This window comes from Procambarus clarkii, chromosome 13 (genome assembly GCF_040958095.1).
Source record: "Procambarus clarkii isolate CNS0578487 chromosome 13, FALCON_Pclarkii_2.0, whole genome shotgun sequence".
NCBI lineage: Eukaryota > Metazoa > Arthropoda > Malacostraca > Decapoda > Cambaridae > Procambarus > Procambarus clarkii.
The window spans coordinates 37479514-37502510 of NC_091162.1; positions in this window are offsets into that span (position 1 = coordinate 37479514).

Consider the following 22997-nt stretch of genomic DNA (forward strand, 5'->3'; position numbering starts at 1 on the left):
CCTTTTTCTATGTGATTTAAACAAAATATCATCGTATTAGGCAATATTTAACCGTTTTTTCCACGTTTTTGTGAATTTTCAGTTTATGGGTATTAATTCACTATATATACGTAAAAACGATGCAAACACATAATTGATTAGATAATAACCTTAAAAACTTCATTTTCAATCATCTATTTGTTTCTCGTTAAAATACTGAGTAAGAGATTGAAAAGGGGAGAAGTTCTGTTTTTATTGCATATATCGACGTTTCAGCCGGAATAGAGCGGTTTTACCTGTACATCTTCCATCGGTAATATTAACAGAAAATCAGGAACATTTTAGTAAATTCTAATGAAAACACATTGATTTTTATCATTTGTATTGGAAACAACATTGTCATATGTCTTTTCTTGGATCTAAATAATACGAAACCTCGCTCTATGATTTGAAGTTAAAATCCTCATATATGGTAAAATAGTGACTTTTTTCACGTTTTCCATGTAGTTTGATAAAACGTAAATATATTCATTTTACCAATATTTCGATACTATTTCATGTAGTATCACGATATGTGATTTGGCCTTCAAATCTCAGAATGTCGCATAATATAGCATTTTAAGCAAGTTTTCTTGCATTTTGTTTCGTACGAAAAATCATCGAATTTAGCAATATTTTGACGATTATCATCCCCTTTTTCTGTATGTGATTTAAACAAAATATCATCGAATTAGGCAATATTTTGCCGTTTTTTCCACGTTTTTGTGAATTTTCAGTTATGGGTATTAATTCACTATATATACGTAAAATGATGCAAACACATAATTGATTAGATAATAACCTTAAAAACTTCATTTTTAATCAACTATTTGTTTCTCGTTAAAATACTGAGTAAGAGATTGAAAAGGGGAGAAGTTCTGTTTTTATTGCATATATCGACGTTTCAGCCGGAATAGAGCGCTTTTCGTGTACATCTTCCATCGGTAATATAAACGGAAAATCAGGAACATTTTAGTTAATTCTAATGAAAACACATTGATTTTTATCATTTGTATTGGAAACAACATTGTCATGTGTCTTTTCTTGGATCTAAATAATACGAAACCTCGCTCTATGATTTGAAGTTAAAATCCTCATATATGGTAAAATAGAGACTTTTTTCACGTTTTCCATGTAGTGTGATTTTACGTAAATATATTCGTTTTTACCAATATTTCGATACTACTTCATGTAGTATCACGATATGTGATTTGGCCTTCAAATCTCAGAATGTCGAATAATATAGCATTTTAAACAAGTTTTCTTGCATTTTGTTTCGTACAAAAAATCATCGAATTTAGCAATATTTTGACGTTTATCATCCCCTTTTCCTCTATGTGATTTAAACAAAATATCATCGTATTAGGCAATATTTAACCGTTTTTCCACGTTTTTGTGAATTTTCAGTTTATGGGTATTAATTCACTATATATACGTAAAAACGATGCAAACACATAATTGATTAGATAATAACCTTAAAAACTTCATTTTCAATCATCTATTTGTTTCTCGTTAAAATACTGAGTAAGAGATTGAAAAGGGGAGAAGTTCTGTTTTTATTGCATATATCGACGTTTCAGCCGGAATAGAGCGGTTTTACCTGTACATCTTCCATCGGTAATATTAACAGAAAATCAGGAACATTTTAGTAAATTCTTGTATTTTCAATGTGAAAACACATTGATTTTTATCATTTGTATTGGAAACAACATTGTCATATGTCTTTTCTTGGATCTAAATAATACGAAACCTCGCTCTATGATTTGAAGTTAAAATCCTCATATATGGTAAAATAGTGACTTTTTTCACGTTTTCCATGTAGTTTGATAATACGTAAATATATTCATTTTACCAATATTTCGATACTATTTCATGTAGTATCACGATATGTGATTTGGCCTTCAAATCTCAGAATGTCGCATAATATAGCATTTTAAGCAAGTTTTCTTGCATTTTGTTTCGTACGAAAAATCATCGAATTTAGCAATATTTTGACGATTATCATCCCCTTTTCCTCTATGTGATTTAAACAAAATATCATCGTATTAGGCAATATTTAACCGTTTTTCCACGTTTTTGTGAATTTTCAGTTTATGGGTATCAATTCACGATATATACGTAAAAATGATGCAAACACATAATTGATTAGATAATAACCTTAAAAACTTCATTTTCAATCAACTATTTGTTTCTCGTTAAAATACTGAGTATGAGATTGAAAAGGGGAGAAGTTCTGTTTTTATTGCATATATCGACGTTTCAGCCGGAATAGAGCGGTTTTACCTGTACATCTTCCATCGGTAATATATGCGGAAAATAAGGAACATTTTAGGTAATTCTAATGAAAACACATTGATTTTTATCATTTGTATTGGAAACAACATTGTCATATGTCTTTTCTTGGATCTAAATAATACGAAACCTCGCTCTATGATTTGAAGTTAAAATCCTCATATATGGTAAAATAGTGACTTTTTCACGTTTTCCATGTAGTTTGATAATACGTAAATATATTCATTTTACCAATATTTCGATACTATTTCATGTAGTATCACGATATGTGATTTGGCCTTCAAATCTCAGAATGTCGCATAATATAGCATTTTAAGCAAGTTTTCTTGCATTTTGTTTCGTACAAAAAATCATCGAATTTAGCAATATTTTGACGATTATCATCCCCTTTTTCTCTATGTGATTTAAACAAAATATCATCGAATTAGGCAATATTTTGCCGTTTTTCCACGTTTTTGTGAATTTTAAGTTTATGGGTATTAATTCAATATATATACGTAAAAATGATGCAAACACATAATTGATTAGATAGTAACCTTAAAAACTTCATTTTCAATCAACAATTTGTTTCTCGTTAAAATACTGAGAAAGAGATTGAAAAGGGGAGAAGTTCTGTTTTTATTGCATATATCGACGTTTCAGCCGGAATAGAGCGGTTTTCGTGTACATCTTCCATCAGTAATACAAACGAAAAATCAGAAACATTTTAGTTAATTCTAATGAAAACACATTGATTTTTATCATTTGTATTGGAAACAACATTGTCATATGTCTTTTCTTGGATCTAAATAATACGAAACCTGGATCTATGATTTGAAGTTAAAATCCTCATATATGGTAAAATAGTGACTTTTTTCACGTTTTCCATGTAGTGTGATTTTACGTAAATATATTCGTTTTTACCAATATTTCGATACTATTTCATGTTGTATCACGATATGTGATTTGGCCTTCAAATCTCAGAATGTCGAATAATATAGCATTTTAAGCAAGTTTTCTTGCATTTTGTTTCATACGAAAAATCATCCAATTTAGCAATATTTTGACGTTTATCATCCCCTTTTCCTCTATGTGATTTAAACAAAATATCACCGTATTAGGCAATATTAAACCGTTTTTCCACGTTTTTGTGAATTTTCAGTTTATGGGTATCAATTCACTATATATACGTAAAAATGATGCAAACACATAATTGATTAGATAATAACCTTAAAAACTTCATTTTCAATCAACTATTTTTTCTCGTTATAATACTGAATAAGAGATTGAAAAGGGGAGAAGTTCTGTTTTTATTGCATATATCGACGTTTCAGCCGGAATAGAGCGGTTTTACCTGTACATCTTCCATCGGTAATATATACGGAAAATAAGGAACATTTTAGTTAATTCTAATGAAAACACATTAATTTTTATCATTTGTATTGGAAACAACATTGTCATATGTCTTTTCTTGGATCTAAATAATACGAAACCTCGCTCTATGATTTGAAGTTAAAATCCTCATATATGGTAAAATAGTGTCTTTTTTCACGTTTTCCATGTAGTTTGATAATAGGTAAATATATTCATTTTTACCAATATTTCCATACTATTTCATGTAGTATCACGATATGTGATTTGGCCTTCAATTCTCAGAATGTCGCATAATATAGCATTTTAAGCAAGTTTTCTTGCATTTTGTTTCGTACGAAAAACCATCGAATTTAGCAATATTTTGACGATTATCATCCCCTTTTCCTCTATGTGATTTAAACAAAATATCATCGAATTAGGCAATATTTTGCCGTTTTTCCACGTTTTTGTGAATTTTCAGTTTATGGGTATTAATTCACTATATATACGATAAAAATGATGCAAACACATAATTGATTAGATAATAACCTTAAAAACTTCATTTTCAATCAACTATTTGTTTCTCGTTAAAATACTGAATAAGAGATTGAAAAGGGGAGAAGTTTTGTTTTTATTGCATATATCGACGTTTCAGCCGGAATAGAGCGGTTTTCGTGTACATCTTCCATCAGTAATATAAACGGAAAATCAGAAACATTTTAGTTAATTCTAATGAAAACACATTAATTTTTATCATTTGTATTGGAAACAACATTGTCATATGTCTTTTCTTGGATCTAAATAATACGAAACCTCGCTCTATGATTTGAAGTTAAAATCCTCATATAAGGTAAAAATAGTGACTTTTTTCACGTTTTCCATTTAGTGTGATTTTACGTAAATATATTCGTTTTTACCAATATTTCGATACTACTTCATGTAGTATCACGATATGTGATTTGGCCTTCAAATCTCAGAATGTCGAATAATATAGCATTTTAAGCAAGTTTTCTTGCATTTTGTTTCGTACGAAAAATCATCGAATTTAGCAATATTTTGACGTTTATCATCCCCTTTTCCTCTATGTGATTTAAACAAAATATCATCGTATTAGGCAATATTTTGCCGTTTTTCCACGTTTTTGTGAATTTTCAGTTTATGGGTATTAATTCACTATATATACGATAAAAATGATGCAAACACATAATTGAGTAGATAATAACCTTAAAAACTTCATTTTCAATCAACTATTTGTTTCTCGTTAAAATACTGAGTATGAGATTGAAAAGGGGAGAAGTTCTGTTTTTATTGCATATATCGACGTTTCAGCCGGAATAGAGCGGTTTTACCTGTACATCTTCCATCGGTAATATAAACGGAAAATCAGGAACATTTTAGTAAATTCTAATGAAAACACATTGATTTTTATCATTTGTATTGGAAACAACATTGTCATATGTCTTTTCTTGGATCTAAATAATACGAAACCTCGCTCTATGATTTGAAGTTAAAATCCTCATATATGGTAAAATAGTGACTTTTTTCACGTTTTCCATGTAGTGTGATTTTACGTAAATATATTCGTTTTTACCAATATTTCGATACTACTTCATGTAGTATCACGATATGTGATTTGGCCTTCAAATCTCAGAATGTCGAATAATATAGCATTTTAAGCAAGTTTTCTTGCATTTTGTTTCGTACAAAAAATCATCGAATTTAGCAATATTTTGACGTTTATCATCCCCTTTTCGTCTATGTGATTTAAACAAAATATCATCGTATTAGGCAATATTTAACCGTTTTTCCACGTTTTTGTGAATTTTCAGTTTATGGGTATTAACTCACTATATATACGTAAAAACGATGCAAACATATAATTGATTAGATAATAACCTTAAAAACTTCATTTTCAATCATCTATTTGTTTCTCGTTAAAATACTGAGTAAGAGATTGAAAAGGGGAGAAGTTCTGTTTTTATTGCATATATCGACGTTTCAGCCGGAATAGAGCGGTTTTACCTGTACATCTTCCATCGGTAATATTAACAGAAAATCAGGAACATTTTAGTAAATTCTAATGAAAACACATTGATTTTTATCATTTGTATTGGAAACAACATTGTCATATGTCTTTTCTTGGATCTAAATAATACGAAACCTCGCTCTATGATTTGAAGTTAAAATCCTCATATATGGTAAAATAGTGACTTTTTTCACGTTTTCCATGTAGTTTGATAATACGTAAATATATTCATTTTACCAATATTTCGATACTATTTCATGTAGTATCACGATATGTGATTTGCCCTTCAAATCTCAGAATGTCGCATAATATAGCATTTTAAGCAAGTTTTCTTGCATTTTGTTTCGTACGAAAAATCATCGAATTTAGCAATATTTTGACGATTATCATCCCTTTTTCTGTATGTGATTTAAACAAAATATCATCGAATTAGGCAATATTTTGCCGTTTTTCCACGTTTTTGTGAATTTTCAGTTTATGGGTATTAATTCACTATATATACGTAAAAATGATGCAAACACATAATTGATTAGATAATAACCTTAAAAACTTCATTTTTAATCAACTATTTGTTTCTCGTTAAAATACTGAGTAAGAGATTGAAAAGGGGAGAAGTTCTGTTTTTATTGCATATATCGACGTTTCAGCCGGAATAGAGCGCTTTTCGTGTACATCTTCCATCGGTAATATAAACGGAAAATCAGGAACATTTTAGTTAATTCTAATGAAAACACATTGATTTTTTTCATTTGTATTGGAAACAACATTGTCATGTGTCTTTTCTTGGATCTAAATAATACGAAACTTCGCTCTATGATTTGAAGTTAAAATCCTCATATATGGTAAAATAGTGACTTTTTTCACGTTTTCTATGTAGTGTGATTTTTTCGTAAATATATTCGTTTGTACCAATATTTCGATACTACTTTATGTAGTATCACGATATGTGATTTGGCCTTCAAATCTCAGAATGTCGCGTAATATAGCATTTTAAGCAAGTTTTCTTGCATTTTGTTTCGTACGAAAAATCATCGAATTTAGCAATATTTTGACGCTTATCATCCCCTTTTCCTCTATGTGATTTAAACAAAATATCATCGAATTAGGCAATATTTTGCCGTTTTTCCACGTTTTTGTGAATTTTCAGTTTATGGGTATTAATTCACTATATATACGATAAAAATGATGCAAACACATAATTGATTAGATAATAACCTTAAAAACTTCATTTTCAATCAACTATTTGTTTCTCGTTAAAATACTGAATAAGAGATTGAAAAGGGGAGAAGTTTTGTTTTTATTGCATATATCGACGTTTCAGCCGGAATAGAGCGGTTTTCGTGTACATCTTCCATCAGTAATATAAACGGAAAATCAGGAACATTTTAGTAAATTCTAATGAAAACACATTGATTTTTATCATTTGTATTGGAAACAACATTGTCATATGTCTTTTCTTGGATCTAAATAATACGAAACCTCGCTCTATGATTTGAAGTTAAAATCCTCATATATGGTAAAATAGTGACTTTTTTCACGTTTTCCATGTAGTGTGATTTTACGTAAATATATTCGTTTTTACCAATATTTCGATACTACTTCATGTAGTATCACGATATGTGATTTGGCCTTCAAATCTCAGAATGTCGAATAATATAGCATTTTAAGCAAGTTTTCTTGCATTTTGTTTCGTACAAAAAATCATCGAATTTAGCAATATTTTGACGTTTATCATCCCCTTTTCGTCTATGTGATTTAAACAAAATATCATCGTATTAGGCAATATTTAACCGTTTTTCCACGTTTTTGTGAATTTTCAGTTTATGGGTATTAACTCACTATATATACGTAAAAACGATGCAAACATATAATTGATTAGATAATAACCTTAAAAACTTCATTTTCAATCATCTATTTGTTTCTCGTTAAAATACTGAGTAAGAGATTGAAAAGGGGAGAAGTTCTGTTTTTATTGCATATATCGACGTTTCAGCCGGAATAGAGCGGTTTTACCTGTACATCTTCCATCGGTAATATTAACAGAAAATCAGGAACATTTTAGTAAATTCTAATGAAAACACATTGATTTTTATCATTTGTATTGGAAACAACATTGTCATATGTCTTTTCTTGGATCTAAATAATACGAAACCTCGCTCTATGATTTGAAGTTAAAATCCTCATATATGGTAAAATAGTGACTTTTTTCACGTTTTCCATGTAGTTTGATAATACGTAAATATATTCATTTTACCAATATTTCGATACTATTTCATGTAGTATCACGATATGTGATTTGCCCTTCAAATCTCAGAATGTCGCATAATATAGCATTTTAAGCAAGTTTTCTTGCATTTTGTTTCGTACGAAAAATCATCGAATTTAGCAATATTTTGACGATTATCATCCCTTTTTCTGTATGTGATTTAAACAAAATATCATCGAATTAGGCAATATTTTGCCGTTTTTCCACGTTTTTGTGAATTTTCAGTTTATGGGTATTAATTCACTATATATACGTAAAAATGATGCAAACACATAATTGATTAGAAATAACCTTAAAAACTTCATTTTTAATCAACTATTTGTTTCTCGTTAAAATACTGAGTAAGAGATTGAAAAGGGGAGAAGTTCTGTTTTTATTGCATATATCGACGTTTCAGCCGGAATAGAGCGCTTTTCGTGTACATCTTCCATCGGTAATATAAACGGAAAATCAGGAACATTTTAGTTAATTCTAATGAAAACACATTGATTTTTTTCATTTGTATTGGAAACAACATTGTCATGTGTCTTTTCTTGGATCTAAATAATACGAAACTTCGCTCTATGATTTGAAGTTAAAATCCTCATATATGGTAAAATAGTGACTTTTTTCACGTTTTCTATGTAGTGTGATTTTTTCGTAAATATATTCGTTTGTACCAATATTTCGATACTACTTTATCACGATATGTGATTTGGCCTTCAAATCTCAGAATGTCGCGTAATATAGCATTTTAAGCAAGTTTTCTTGCATTTTGTTTCGTACGAAAAATCATCGAATTTAGCAATATTTTGACGCTTATCATCCCCTTTTCCTCTATGTGATTTAAACAAAATATCATCGAATTAGGCAATATTTTGCCGTTTTTCCACGTTTTTGTGAATTTTCAGTTTATGGGTATTAATTCACTATATATACGATAAAAATGATGCAAACACATAATTGATTAGATAATAACCTTAAAAACTTCATTTTCAATCAACTATTTGTTTCTCGTTAAAATACTGAATAAGAGATTGAAAAGGGGAGAAGTTTTGTTTTTATTGCATATATCGACGTTTCAGCCGGAATAGAGCGGTTTTCGTGTACATCTTCCATCAGTAATATAAACGGAAAATCAGGAACATTTTAGTAAATTCTAATGAAAACACATTGATTTTTATCATTTGTATTGGAAACAACATTGTCATATGTCTTTTCTTGGATCTAAATAATACGAAACCTCGCTCTATGATTTGAAGTTAAAATCCTCATATATGGTAAAATAGTGACTTTTTTCACGTTTTCCATGTAGTGTGATTTTACGTAAATATATTCGTTTTTACCAATATTTCGATACTACTTCATGTAGTATCACGATATGTGATTTGGCCTTCAAATCTCAGAATGTCGAATAATATAGCATTTTAAACAAGTTTTCTTGCATTTTGTTTCGTACAAAAAATCATCGAATTTAGCAATATTTTGACGTTTATCATCCCCTTTTCCTCTATGTGATTTAAACAAAATATCATCGTATTAGGCAATATTTAACCGTTTTTCCACGTTTTTGTGAATTTTCAGTTTATGGGTATTAATTCACTATATATACGTAAAAACGATGCAAACACATAATTGATTAGATAATAACCTTAAAAACTTCATTTTCAATCATCTATTTGTTTCTCGTTAAAATACTGAGTAAGAGATTGAAAAGGGGAGAAGTTCTGTTTTTATTGCATATATCGACGTTTCAGCCGGAATAGAGCGGTTTTACCTGTACATCTTCCATCGGTAATATTAACAGAAAATCAGGAACATTTTAGTAAATTCTAATGAAAACACATTGATTTTTATCATTTGTATTGGAAACAACATTGTCATATGTCTTTTCTTGGATCTAAATAATACGAAACCTCGCTCTATGATTTGAAGTTAAAATCCTCATATATGGTAAAATAGTGACTTTTTTCACGTTTTCCATGTAGTTTGATAATACGTAAATATATTCATTTTACCAATATTTCGATACTATTTCATGTAGTATCACGATATGTGATTTGGCCTTCAAATCTCAGAATGTCGCATAATATAGCATTTTAAGCAAGTTTTCTTGCATTTTGTTTCGTACGAAAAATCATCGAATTTAGCAATATTTTGACGATTATCATCCCCTTTTTCTGTATGTGATTTAAACAAAATATCATCGAATTAGGCAATATTTTGCCGTTTTTCCACGTTTTTGTGAATTTTCAGTTTATGGGTATTAATTCACTATATATACGTAAAAATGATGCAAACACATAATTGATTAGATAATAACCTTAAAAACTTCATTTTTAATCAACTATTTGTTTCTCGTTAAAATACTGAGTAAGAGATTGAAAAGGGGAGAAGTTCTGTTTTTATTGCATATATCGACGTTTCAGCCGGAATAGAGCGCTTTTCGTGTACATCTTCCATCGGTAATATAAACGGAAAATCAGGAACATTTTAGTTAATTCTAATGAAAACACATTGATTTTTTTCATTTGTATTGGAAACAACATTGTCATGTGTCTTTTCTTGGATCTAAATAATACGAAACCTCGCTCTATGATTTGAAGTTAAAATCCTCATATATGGTAAAATAGTGACTTTTTTCACGTTTTCTATGTAGTGTGATTTTTTCGTAAATATATTCGTTTGTACCAATATTTCGATACTACTTCATGTAGTATCACGATATGTGATTTGGCCTTCAAATCTCAGAATGTCGCATAATATAGCATTTTAAGCAAGTTTTCTTGCATTTTGTTTCGTACGAAAAATCATCGAATTTAGCAATATTTTGACGCTTATCATCCCCTTTTCCTCTATGTGATTTAAAAAAAATATCATCGAATTAGGCAATATTTTGCCGTTTTTCCACGTTTTTGTGAATTTTCAGTTTATGGGTATTAATTCACTATATATACGATAAAAATGATGCAAACACATAATTGATTAGATAATAACCTTAAAAACTTCATTTTCAATCAACTATTTGTTTCTCGTTAAAATACTGAATAAGAGATTGAAAAGGGGAGAAGTTTTGTTTTTATTGCATATATCGACGTTTCAGCCGGAATAGAGCGGTTTTCGTGTACATCTTCCATCAGTAATATAAACGGAAAATCAGAAACATTTTAGTTAATTCTAATGAAAACACATTAATTTTTATCATTTGTATTGGAAACAACATTGTCATATGTCTTTTCTTGGATCTAAATAATACGAAACCTCGCTCTATGATTTGAAGTTAAAATCCTCATATAAGGTAAAAATAGTGACTTTTTCACGTTTTCCATGTAGTGTGATTTTACGTAAATATATTCGTTTTTACCAATATTTCGATACTACTTCATGTAGTATCACGATATGTGATTTGGCCTTCAAATCTCAGAATGTCGAATAATATAGCATTTTAAGCAAGTTTTCTTGCATTTTGTTTCGTACGAAAAATCATCGAATTTAGCAATATTTTGACGTTTATCATCCCCTTTTCCTCTATGTGATATAAACAAAATGTCATCGTATTAGGCAATATTTTGCCGTTTTTCCACGTTTTTGTGAATTTTCAGTTTATGGGTAATAATTCACTATATATACGATAAAAATGATGCAAACACATAATTGATTAGATAATAACCTTAAAAACTTCATTTTCAATCAACTATTTGTTTCTCGTTAAAATACTGAGTATGAGATTGAAAAGGGGAGAAGTTCTGTTTTTATTGCATATATCGACGTTTCAGCCGGAATAGACCGGTTTTACCTGTACATCTTCCATCGGTAATATAAACGGAAAATCAGGAACATTTTAGTAAATTCTAATGAAAACACATTGATTTTTATCATTTGTATTGGAAACAACATTGTCATATGTCTTTTCTTGGATCTAAATAATACGAAACCTCGCTCTATGATTTGAAGTTAAAATCCTCATATATGGTAAAATGGAGACTTTTTTCACGTTTTCCATGTAGTGTGATTTTACGTAAATATATTCGTTTTTACCAATATTTCGATACTACTTCATGTAGTATCACGATATGTGATTTGGCCTTCAAATCTCAGAATGTCGAATAATATAGCATTTTAAACAAGTTTTCTTGCATTTTGTTTCGTACAAAAAATCATCGAATTTAGCAATATTTTGACGTTTATCATCCCCTTTTCCTCTATGTGATTTAAACAAAATATCATCGTATTAGGCAATATTTAACCGTTTTTCCACGTTTTTGTGAATTTTCAGTTTATGGGTATTAATTCACTATATATACGTAAAAACGATGCAAACACATAATTGATTAGATAATAACCTTAAAAACTTCATTTTCAATCATCTATTTGTTTCTCGTTAAAATACTGAGTAAGAGATTGAAAAGGGGAGAAGTTCTGTTTTTATTGCATATATCGACGTTTCAGCCGGAATAGAGCGGTTTTACCTGTACATCTTCTATCGGTAATATTAACAGAAAATCAGGAACATTTTAGTAAATTCTAATGAAAACACATTGATTTTTATCATTTGTATTGGAAACAACATTGTCATATGTCTTTTCTTGGATCTAAATAATACGAAACCTCGCTCTATGATTTGAAGTTAAAATCCTCATATATGGTAAAATAGTGACTTTTTTCACGTTTTCCATGTAGTTTGATAATACGTAAATATATTCATTTTACCAATATTTCGATACTATTTCATGTAGTATCACGATATGTGATTTGGCCTTCAAATCTCAGAATGTCGCATAATATAGCATTTTAAGCAAGTTTTCTTGCATTTTGTTTCGTACGAAAAATCATCGAATTTAGCAATATTTTGACGATTATCATCCCCTTTTTCTGTATGTGATTTAAACAAAATATCATCGAATTAGGCAATATTTTGCCGTTTTTCCACGTTTTTGTGAATTTTCAGTTTATGGGTATTAATTCACTATATATACGTAAAAATGATGCAAACACATAATTGATTAGATAATAACCTTAAAAACTTCATTTTCAATCAACTATTTGTTTCTCGTTAAAATACTGAGTATGAGATTGAAAAGGGGAGAAGTTCTGTTTTTATTGCATATATCGACGTTTCAGCCGGAATAGAGCGGTTTTACCTGTACATCTTCCATCGGTAATATAAACGGAAAATCAGGAACATTTTAGTAAATTCTAATGAAAACACATTGATTTTTATCATTTGTATTGGAAACAACATTGTCATATGTCTTTTCTTGGATCTAAATAATACGAAACCTCGCTCTATGATTTGAAGTTAAAATCCTCATATATGGTAAAATAGAGACTTTTTTCACGTTTTCCATGTAGTGTGATTTTACGTAAATATATTCGTTTTTACCAATATTTCGATACTACTTCATGTAGTATCACGATATGTGATTTGGCCTTCAAATCTCAGAATGTCGAATAATATAGCATTTTAAACAAGTTTTCTTGCATTTTGTTTCGTACAAAAAATCATCGAATTTAGCAATATTTTGACGTTTATCATCCCCTTTTCCTCTATGTGATTTAAACAAAATATCATCGTATTAGGCAATATTTAACCGTTTTTCCACGTTTTTGTGAATTTTCAGTTTATGGGTATTAATTCACTATATATACGTAAAAACGATGCAAACACATAATTGATTAGATAATAACCTTAAAAACTTCATTTTCAATCATCTATTTGTTTCTCGTTAAAATACTGAGTAAGAGATTGAAAAGGGGAGAAGTTCTGTTTTTATTGCATATATCGACGTTTCAGCCGGAATAGAGCGGTTTTACCTGTACATCTTCCATCGGTAATATTAACAGAAAATCAGGAACATTTTAGTAAATTCTAATGAAAACACATTGATTTTTATCATTTGTATTGGAAACAACATTGTCATATGTCTTTTCTTGGATCTAAATAATACGAAACCTCGCTCTATGATTTGAAGTTAAAATCCTCATATATGGTAAAATAGTGACTTTTTTCACGTTTTCCATGTAGTTTGATAATACGTAAATATATTCATTTTACCAATATTTCGATACTATTTCATGTAGTATCACGATATGTGATTTGCCCTTCAAATCTCAGAATGTCGCATAATATAGCATTTTAAGCAAGTTTTCTTGCATTTTGTTTCGTACGAAAAATCATCGAATTTAGCAATATTTTGACGATTATCATCCCTTTTTCTGTATGTGATTTAAACAAAATATCATCGAATTAGGCAATATTTTGCCGTTTTTCCACGTTTTTGTGAATTTTCAGTTTATGGGTATTAATTCACTATATATACGTAAAAATGATGCAAACACATAATTGATTAGATAATAACCTTAAAAACTTCATTTTTAATCAACTATTTGTTTCTCGTTAAAATACTGAGTAAGAGATTGAAAAGGGGAGAAGTTCTGTTTTTATTGCATATATCGACGTTTCAGCCGGAATAGAGCGCTTTTCGTGTACATCTTCCATCGGTAATATAAACGGAAAATCAGGAACATTTTAGTTAATTCTAATGAAAACACATTGATTTTTTTCATTTGTATTGGAAACAACATTGTCATGTGTCTTTTCTTGGATCTAAATAATACGAAACTTCGCTCTATGATTTGAAGTTAAAATCCTCATATATGGTAAAATAGTGACTTTTTTCACGTTTTCTATGTAGTGTGATTTTTTCGTAAATATATTCGTTTGTACCAATATTTCGATACTACTTTATGTAGTATCACGATATGTGATTTGGCCTTCAAATCTCAGAATGTCGCGTAATATAGCATTTTAAGCAAGTTTTCTTGCATTTTGTTTCGTACGAAAAATCATCGAATTTAGCAATATTTTGACGCTTATCATCCCCTTTTCCTCTATGTGATTTAAACAAAATATCATCGAATTAGGCAATATTTTGCCGTTTTTCCACGTTTTTGTGAATTTTCAGTTTATGGGTATTAATTCACTATATATACGATAAAAATGATGCAAACACATAATTGATTAGATAATAACCTTAAAAACTTCATTTTCAATCAACTATTTGTTTCTCGTTAAAATACTGAATAAGAGATTGAAAAGGGGAGAAGTTTTGTTTTTATTGCATATATCGACGTTTCAGCCGGAATAGAGCGGTTTTCGTGTACATCTTCCATCAGTAATATAAACGGAAAATCAGGAACATTTTAGTAAATTCTAATGAAAACACATTGATTTTTATCATTTGTATTGGAAACAACATTGTCATATGTCTTTTCTTGGATCTAAATAATACGAAACCTCGCTCTATGATTTGAAGTTAAAATCCTCATATATGGTAAAATAGTGACTTTTTTCACGTTTTCCATGTAGTGTGATTTTACGTAAATATATTCGTTTTTACCAATATTTCGATACTACTTCATGTAGTATCACGATATGTGATTTGGCCTTCAAATCTCAGAATGTCGAATAATATAGCATTTTAAGCAAGTTTTCTTGCATTTTGTTTCGTACAAAAAATCATCGAATTTAGCAATATTTTGACGTTTATCATCCCCTTTTCGTCTATGTGATTTAAACAAAATATCATCGTATTAGGCAATATTTAACCGTTTTTCCACGTTTTTGTGAATTTTCAGTTTATGGGTATTAACTCACTATATATACGTAAAAACGATGCAAACATATAATTGATTAGATAATAACCTTAAAAACTTCATTTTCAATCATCTATTTGTTTCTCGTTAAAATACTGAGTAAGAGATTGAAAAGGGGAGAAGTTCTGTTTTTATTGCATATATCGACGTTTCAGCCGGAATAGAGCGGTTTTACCTGTACATCTTCCATCGGTAATATTAACAGAAAATCAGGAACATTTTAGTAAATTCTAATGAAAACACATTGATTTTTATCATTTGTATTGGAAACAACATTGTCATATGTCTTTTCTTGGATCTAAATAATACGAAACCTCGCTCTATGATTTGAAGTTAAAATCCTCATATATGGTAAAATAGTGACTTTTTTCACGTTTTCCATGTAGTTTGATAATACGTAAATATATTCATTTTACCAATATTTCGATACTATTTCATGTAGTATCACGATATGTGATTTGCCCTTCAAATCTCAGAATGTCGCATAATATAGCATTTTAAGCAAGTTTTCTTGCATTTTGTTTCGTACGAAAAATCATCGAATTTAGCAATATTTTGACGATTATCATCCCTTTTTCTGTATGTGATTTAAACAAAATATCATCGAATTAGGCAATATTTTGCCGTTTTTCCACGTTTTTGTGAATTTTCAGTTTATGGGTATTAATTCACTATATATACGTAAAAATGATGCAAACACATAATTGATTAGATAATAACCTTAAAAACTTCATTTTTAATCAACTATTTGTTTCTCGTTAAAATACTGAGTAAGAGATTGAAAAGGGGAGAAGTTCTGTTTTTATTGCATATATCGACGTTTCAGCCGGAATAGAGCGCTTTTCGTGTACATCTTCCATCGGTAATATAAACGGAAAATCAGGAACATTTTAGTTAATTCTAATGAAAACACATTGATTTTTTTCATTTGTATTGGAAACAACATTGTCATGTGTCTTTTCTTGGATCTAAATAATACGAAACTTCGCTCTATGATTTGAAGTTAAAATCCTCATATATGGTAAAATAGTGACTTTTTTCACGTTTTCTATGTAGTGTGATTTTTTCGTAAATATATTCGTTTGTACCAATATTTCGATACTACTTTATCACGATATGTGATTTGGCCTTCAAATCTCAGAATGTCGCGTAATATAGCATTTTAAGCAAGTTTTCTTGCATTTTGTTTCGTACGAAAAATCATCGAATTTAGCAATATTTTGACGCTTATCATCCCCTTTTCCTCTATGTGATTTAAACAAAATATCATCGAATTAGGCAATATTTTGCCGTTTTTCCACGTTTTTGTGAATTTTCAGTTTATGGGTATTAATTCACTATATATACGATAAAAATGATGCAAACACATAATTGATTAGATAATAACCTTAAAAACTTCATTTTCAATCAACTATTTGTTTCTCGTTAAAATACTGAATAAGAGATTGAAAAGGGGAGAAGTTTTGTTTTTATTGCATATATCGACGTTTCAGCCGGAATAGAGCGGTTTTCGTGTACATCTTTCATCAGTAATATAAACGGAAAATCAGGAACATTTTAGTAAATTCTAATGAAAACACATTGATTTTTATCATTTGTATTGGAAACAACATTGTCATATGTCTTTTCTTGGATCTAAATAATACGAAACCTCGCTCTATGATTTGAAGTTAAAATCCTCATATATGGTAAAATAGTGACTTTTTTCACGTTTTCCATGTAGTGTGATTTTACGTAAATATATTCGTTTTTACCAATATTTCGATACTACTTCATGTAGTATCACGATATGTGATTTGGCCTTCAAATCTCAGAATGTCGAATAATATAGCATTTTAAACAAGTTTTCTTGCATTTTGTTTCGTACAAAAAATCATCGAATTTAGCAATATTTTGACGTTTATCATCCCCTTTTCCTCTATGTGATTTAAACAAAATATCATCGTATTAGGCAATATTTAACCGTTTTTCCACGTTTTTGTGAATTTTCAGTTTATGGGTATTAATTCACTATATATACGTAAAAACGATGCAAACACATAATTGATTAGATAATAACCTTAAAAACTTCATTTTCAATCATCTATTTGTTTCTCGTTAAAATACTGAGTAAGAGATTGAAAAGGGGAGAAGTTCTGTTTTTATTGCATATATCGACGTTTCAGCCGGAATAGAGCGGTTTTACCTGTACATCTTCCATCGGTAATATTAACAGAAAATCAGGAACATTTTAGTAAATTCTAATGAAAACACATTGATTTTTATCATTTGTATTGGAAACAACATTGTCATATGTCTTTTCTTGGATCTAAATAATACGAAACCTCGCTCTATGATTTGAAGTTAAAATCCTCATATATGGTAAAATAGTGACTTTTTTCACGTTTTCCATGTAGTTTGATAATACGTAAATATATTCATTTTACCAATATTTCGATACTATTTCATGTAGTATCACGATATGTGATTTGGCCTTCAAATCTCAGAATGTCGCATAATATAGCATTTTAAGCAAGTTTTCTTGCATTTTGTTTCGTACGAAAAATCATCGAATTTAGCAATATTTTGACGATTATCATCCCCTTTTTCTGTATGTGATTTAAACAAAATATCATCGAATTAGGCAATATTTTGCCGTTTTTCCACGTTTTTGTGAATTTTCAGTTTATGGGTATTAATTCACTATATATACGTAAAAATGATGCAAACACATAATTGATTAGATAATAACCTTAAAAACTTCATTTTTAATCAACTATTTGTTTCTCGTTAAAATACTGAGTAAGAGATTGAAAAGGGGAGAAGTTCTGTTTTTATTGCATATATCGACGTTTCAGCCGGAATAGAGCGCTTTTCGTGTACATCTTCCATCGGTAATATAAACGGAAAATCAGGAACATTTTAGTTAATTCTAATGAAAACACATTGATTTTTTTCATTTATATTGGAAACAACATTGTCATGTGTCTTTTCTTGGATCTAAATAATACGAAACCTCGCTCTATGATTTGAAGTTAAAATCCTCATATATGGTAAAATAGTGACTTTTTTCACGTTTTCTATGTAGTGTGATTTTTTCGTAAATATATTCGTTTGTACCAATATTTCGATACTACTTCATGTAGTATCACGATATGTGATTTGGCCTTCAAATCTCAGAATGTCGCATAATATAGCATTTTAAGCAAGTTTTCTTGCATTTTGTTTCGTACGAAAAATCATCGAATTTAGCAATATTTTGACGCTTATCATCCCCTTTTCCTCTATGTGATTTAAACAAAATATCATCGAATTAGGCAATATTTTGCCGTTTTTCCACGTTTTTGTGAATTTTCAGTTTATGGGTATTAATTCACTATATATACGATAAAAATGATGCAAACACATAATTGATTAGATAATAACCTTAAAAACTTCATTTTCAATCAACTATTTGTTTCTCGTTAAAATACTGAATAAGAGATTGAAAAGGGGAGAAGTTTTGTTTTTATTGCATATATCGACGTTTCAGCCGGAATAGAGCGGTTTTCGTGTACATCTTCCATCAGTAATATAAACGGAAAATCAGAAACATTTTAGTTAATTCTAATGAAAACACATTAATTTTTATCATTTGTATTGGAAACAACATTGTCATATGTCTTTTCTTGGATCTAAATAATACGAAACCTCGCTCTATGATTTGAAGTTAAAATCCTCATATAAGGTAAAAATAGTGACTTTTTCACGTTTTCCATGTAGTGTGATTTTACGTAAATATATTCGTTTTTACCAATATTTCGATACTACTTCATGTAGTATCACGATATGTGATTTGGCCTTCAAATCTCAGAATGTCGAATAATATAGCATTTTAAGCAAGTTTTCTTGCATTTTGTTTCGTACGAAAAATCATCGAATTTAGCAATATTTTGACGTTTATCATCCCCTTTTCCTCTATGTGATATAAACAAAATGTCATCGTATTAGGCAATATTTTGCCGTTTTTCCACGTTTTTGTGAATTTTCAGTTTATGGGTATTAATTCACTATATATACGATAAAAATGATGCAAACACATAATTGATTAGATAATAACCTTAAAAACTTCATTTTCAATCAACTATTTGTTTCTCGTTAAAATACTGAGTATGAGATTGAAAAGGGGAGAAGTTCTGTTTTTATTGCATATATCGACGTTTCAGCCGGAATAGAGCGGTTTTACCTGTACATCTTCCATCGGTAATATAAACGGAAAATCAGGAACATTTTAGTAAATTCTAATGAAAACACATTGATTTTTATCATTTGTATTGGAAACAACATTGTCATATGTCTTTTCTTGGATCTAAATAATACGAAACCTCGCTCTATGATTTGAAGTTAAAATCCTCATATATGGTAAAATAGAGACTTTTTTCACGTTTTCCATGTAGTGTGATTTTACGTAAATATATTCGTTTTTACCAATATTTCGATACTACTTCATGTAGTATCACGATATGTGATTTGGCCTTCAAATCTCAGAATGTCGAATAATATAGCATTTTAAACAAGTTTTCTTGCATTTTGTTTCGTACAAAAAATCATCGAATTTAGCAATATTTTGACGTTTATCATCCCCTTTTCCTCTATGTGATTTAAACAAAATATCATCGTATTAGGCAATATTTAACCGTTTTTCCACGTTTTTGTGAATTTTCAGTTTATGGGTATTAATTCACTATATATACGTAAAAACGATGCAAACACATAATTGATTAGATAATAACCTTAAAAACTTCATTTTCAATCATCTATTTGTTTCTCGTTAAAATACTGAGTAAGAGATTGAAAAGGGGAGAAGTTCTGTTTTTATTGCATATATCGACGTTTCAGCCGGAATAGAGCGGTTTTACCTGTACATCTTCCATCGGTAATATTAACAGAAAATCAGGAACATTTTAGTAAATTCTAATGAAAACACATTGATTTTTATCATTTGTATTGGAAACAACATTGTCATATGTCTTTTCTTGGATCTAAATAATACGAAACCTCGCTCTATGATTTGAAGTTAAAATCCTCATATATGGTAAAATAGTGACTTTTTTCACGTTTTCCATGTAGTTTGATAATACGTAAATATATTCATTTTACCAATATTTCGATACTATTTCATGTAGTATCACGATATGTGATTTGGCCTTCAAATCTCAGAATGTCGCATAATATAGCATTTTAAGCAAGTTTTCTTGCATTTTGTTTCGTACGAAAAATCATCGAATTTAGCAATATTTTGACGATTATCATCCCCTTTTTCTGTATGTGATTTAAACAAAATATCATCGAATTAGGCAATATTTTGCCGTTTTTCCACGTTTTTGTGAATTTTCAGTTTATGGGTATTAATTCACTATATATACGTAAAAATGATGCAAACACATAATTGATTAGATAATAACCTTAAAAACTTCATTTTCAATCAACTATTTGTTTCTCGTTAAAATACTGAGTATGAGATTGAAAAGGGGAGAAGTTCTGTTTTTATTGCATATATCGACGTTTCAGCCGGAATAGAGCGGTTTTACCTGTACATCTTCCATCGGTAATATAAACGGAAAATCAGGAACATTTTAGTAAATTCTAATGAAAACACATTGATTTTTATCATTTGTATTGGAAACAACATTGTCATATGTCTTTTCTTGGATCTAAATAATACGAAACCTCGCTCTATGATTTGAAGTTAAAATCCTCATATATGGTAAAATAGAGACTTTTTTCACGTTTTCCATGTAGTGTGATTTTACGTAAATATATTCGTTTTTACCAATATTTCGATACTACTTCATGTAGTATCACGATATGTGATTTGGCCTTCAAATCTCAGAATGTCGAATAATATAGCATTTTAAACAAGTTTTCTTGCATTTTGTTTCGTACAAAAAATCATCGAATTTAGCAATATTTTGACGTTTATCATCCCCTTTTCCTCTATGTGATTTAAACAAAATATCATCGTATTAGGCAATATTTAACCGTTTTTCCACGTTTTTGTGAATTTTCAGTTTATGGGTATTAATTCACTATATATACGTAAAAACGATGCAAACACATAATTGATTAGATAATAACCTTAAAAACTTCATTTTCAATCATCTATTTGTTTCTCGTTAAAATACTGAGTAAGAGATTGAAAAGGGGAGAAGTTCTGTTTTTATTGCATATATCGACGTTTCAGCCGGAATAGAGCGGTTTTACCTGTACATCTTCCATCGGTAATATTAACAGAAAATCAGGAACATTTTAGTAAATTCTAATGAAAACACATTGATTTTTATCATTTGTATTGGAAACAACATTGTCATATGTCTTTTCTTGGATCTAAATAATACGAAACCTCGCTCTATGATTTGAAGTTAAAATCCTCATATATGGTAAAATAGTGACTTTTTTCACGTTTTCCATGTAGTTTGATAATACGTAAATATATTCATTTTACCAATATTTCGATACTATTTCATGTAGTATCACGATATGTGATTTGGCCTTCAAATCTCAGAATGTCGCATAATATAGCATTTTAAGCAAGTTTTCTTGCATTTTGTTTCGTACGAAAAATCATCGAATTTAGCAATATTTTGACGATTATCATCCCCTTTTTCTGTATGTGATTTAAACAAAATATCATCGAATTAGGCAATATTTTGCCGTTTTTCCACGTTTTTGTGAATTTTCAGTTTATGGGTATTAATTCACTATATATACGTAAAAATGATGCAAACACATAATTGATTAGATAATAACCTTAAAAACTTCATTTTTAATCAACTATTTGTTTCTCGTTAAAATACTGAGTAAGAGATTGAAAAGGGGAGAAGTTCTGTTTTTATTGCATATATCGACGTTTCAGCCGGAATAGAGCGCTTTTCGTGTACATCTTCCATCGGTAATATAAACGGAAAATCAGGAACATTTTAGTTAATTCTAATGAAAACACATTGATTTTTTTCATTTGTATTGGAAACAACATTGTCATGTGTCTTTTCTTGGATCTAAATAATACGAAACCTCGCTCTATGATTTGAAGTTAAATCCTCATATATGGTAAAATAGTGACTTTTTTCACGTTTTCTATGTAGTGTGATTTTTTCGTAAATATATTCGTTTGTACCAATATTTCGATACTACTTCATGTAGTATCACGATATGTGATTTGGCCTTCAAATCTCAGAATGTCGCATAATATAGCATTTTAAGCAAGTTTTCTTGCATTTTGTTTCGTACGAAAAATCATCGAATTTAGCAATATTTTGACGCTTATCATCCCCTTTTCCTCTATGTGATTTAAACAAAATATCATCGAATTAGGCAATATTTTGCCGTTTTTCCACGTTTTTGTGAATTTTCAGTTTATGGGTATTAATTCACTATATATACGTAAAAATGATGCAAACACATAATTGA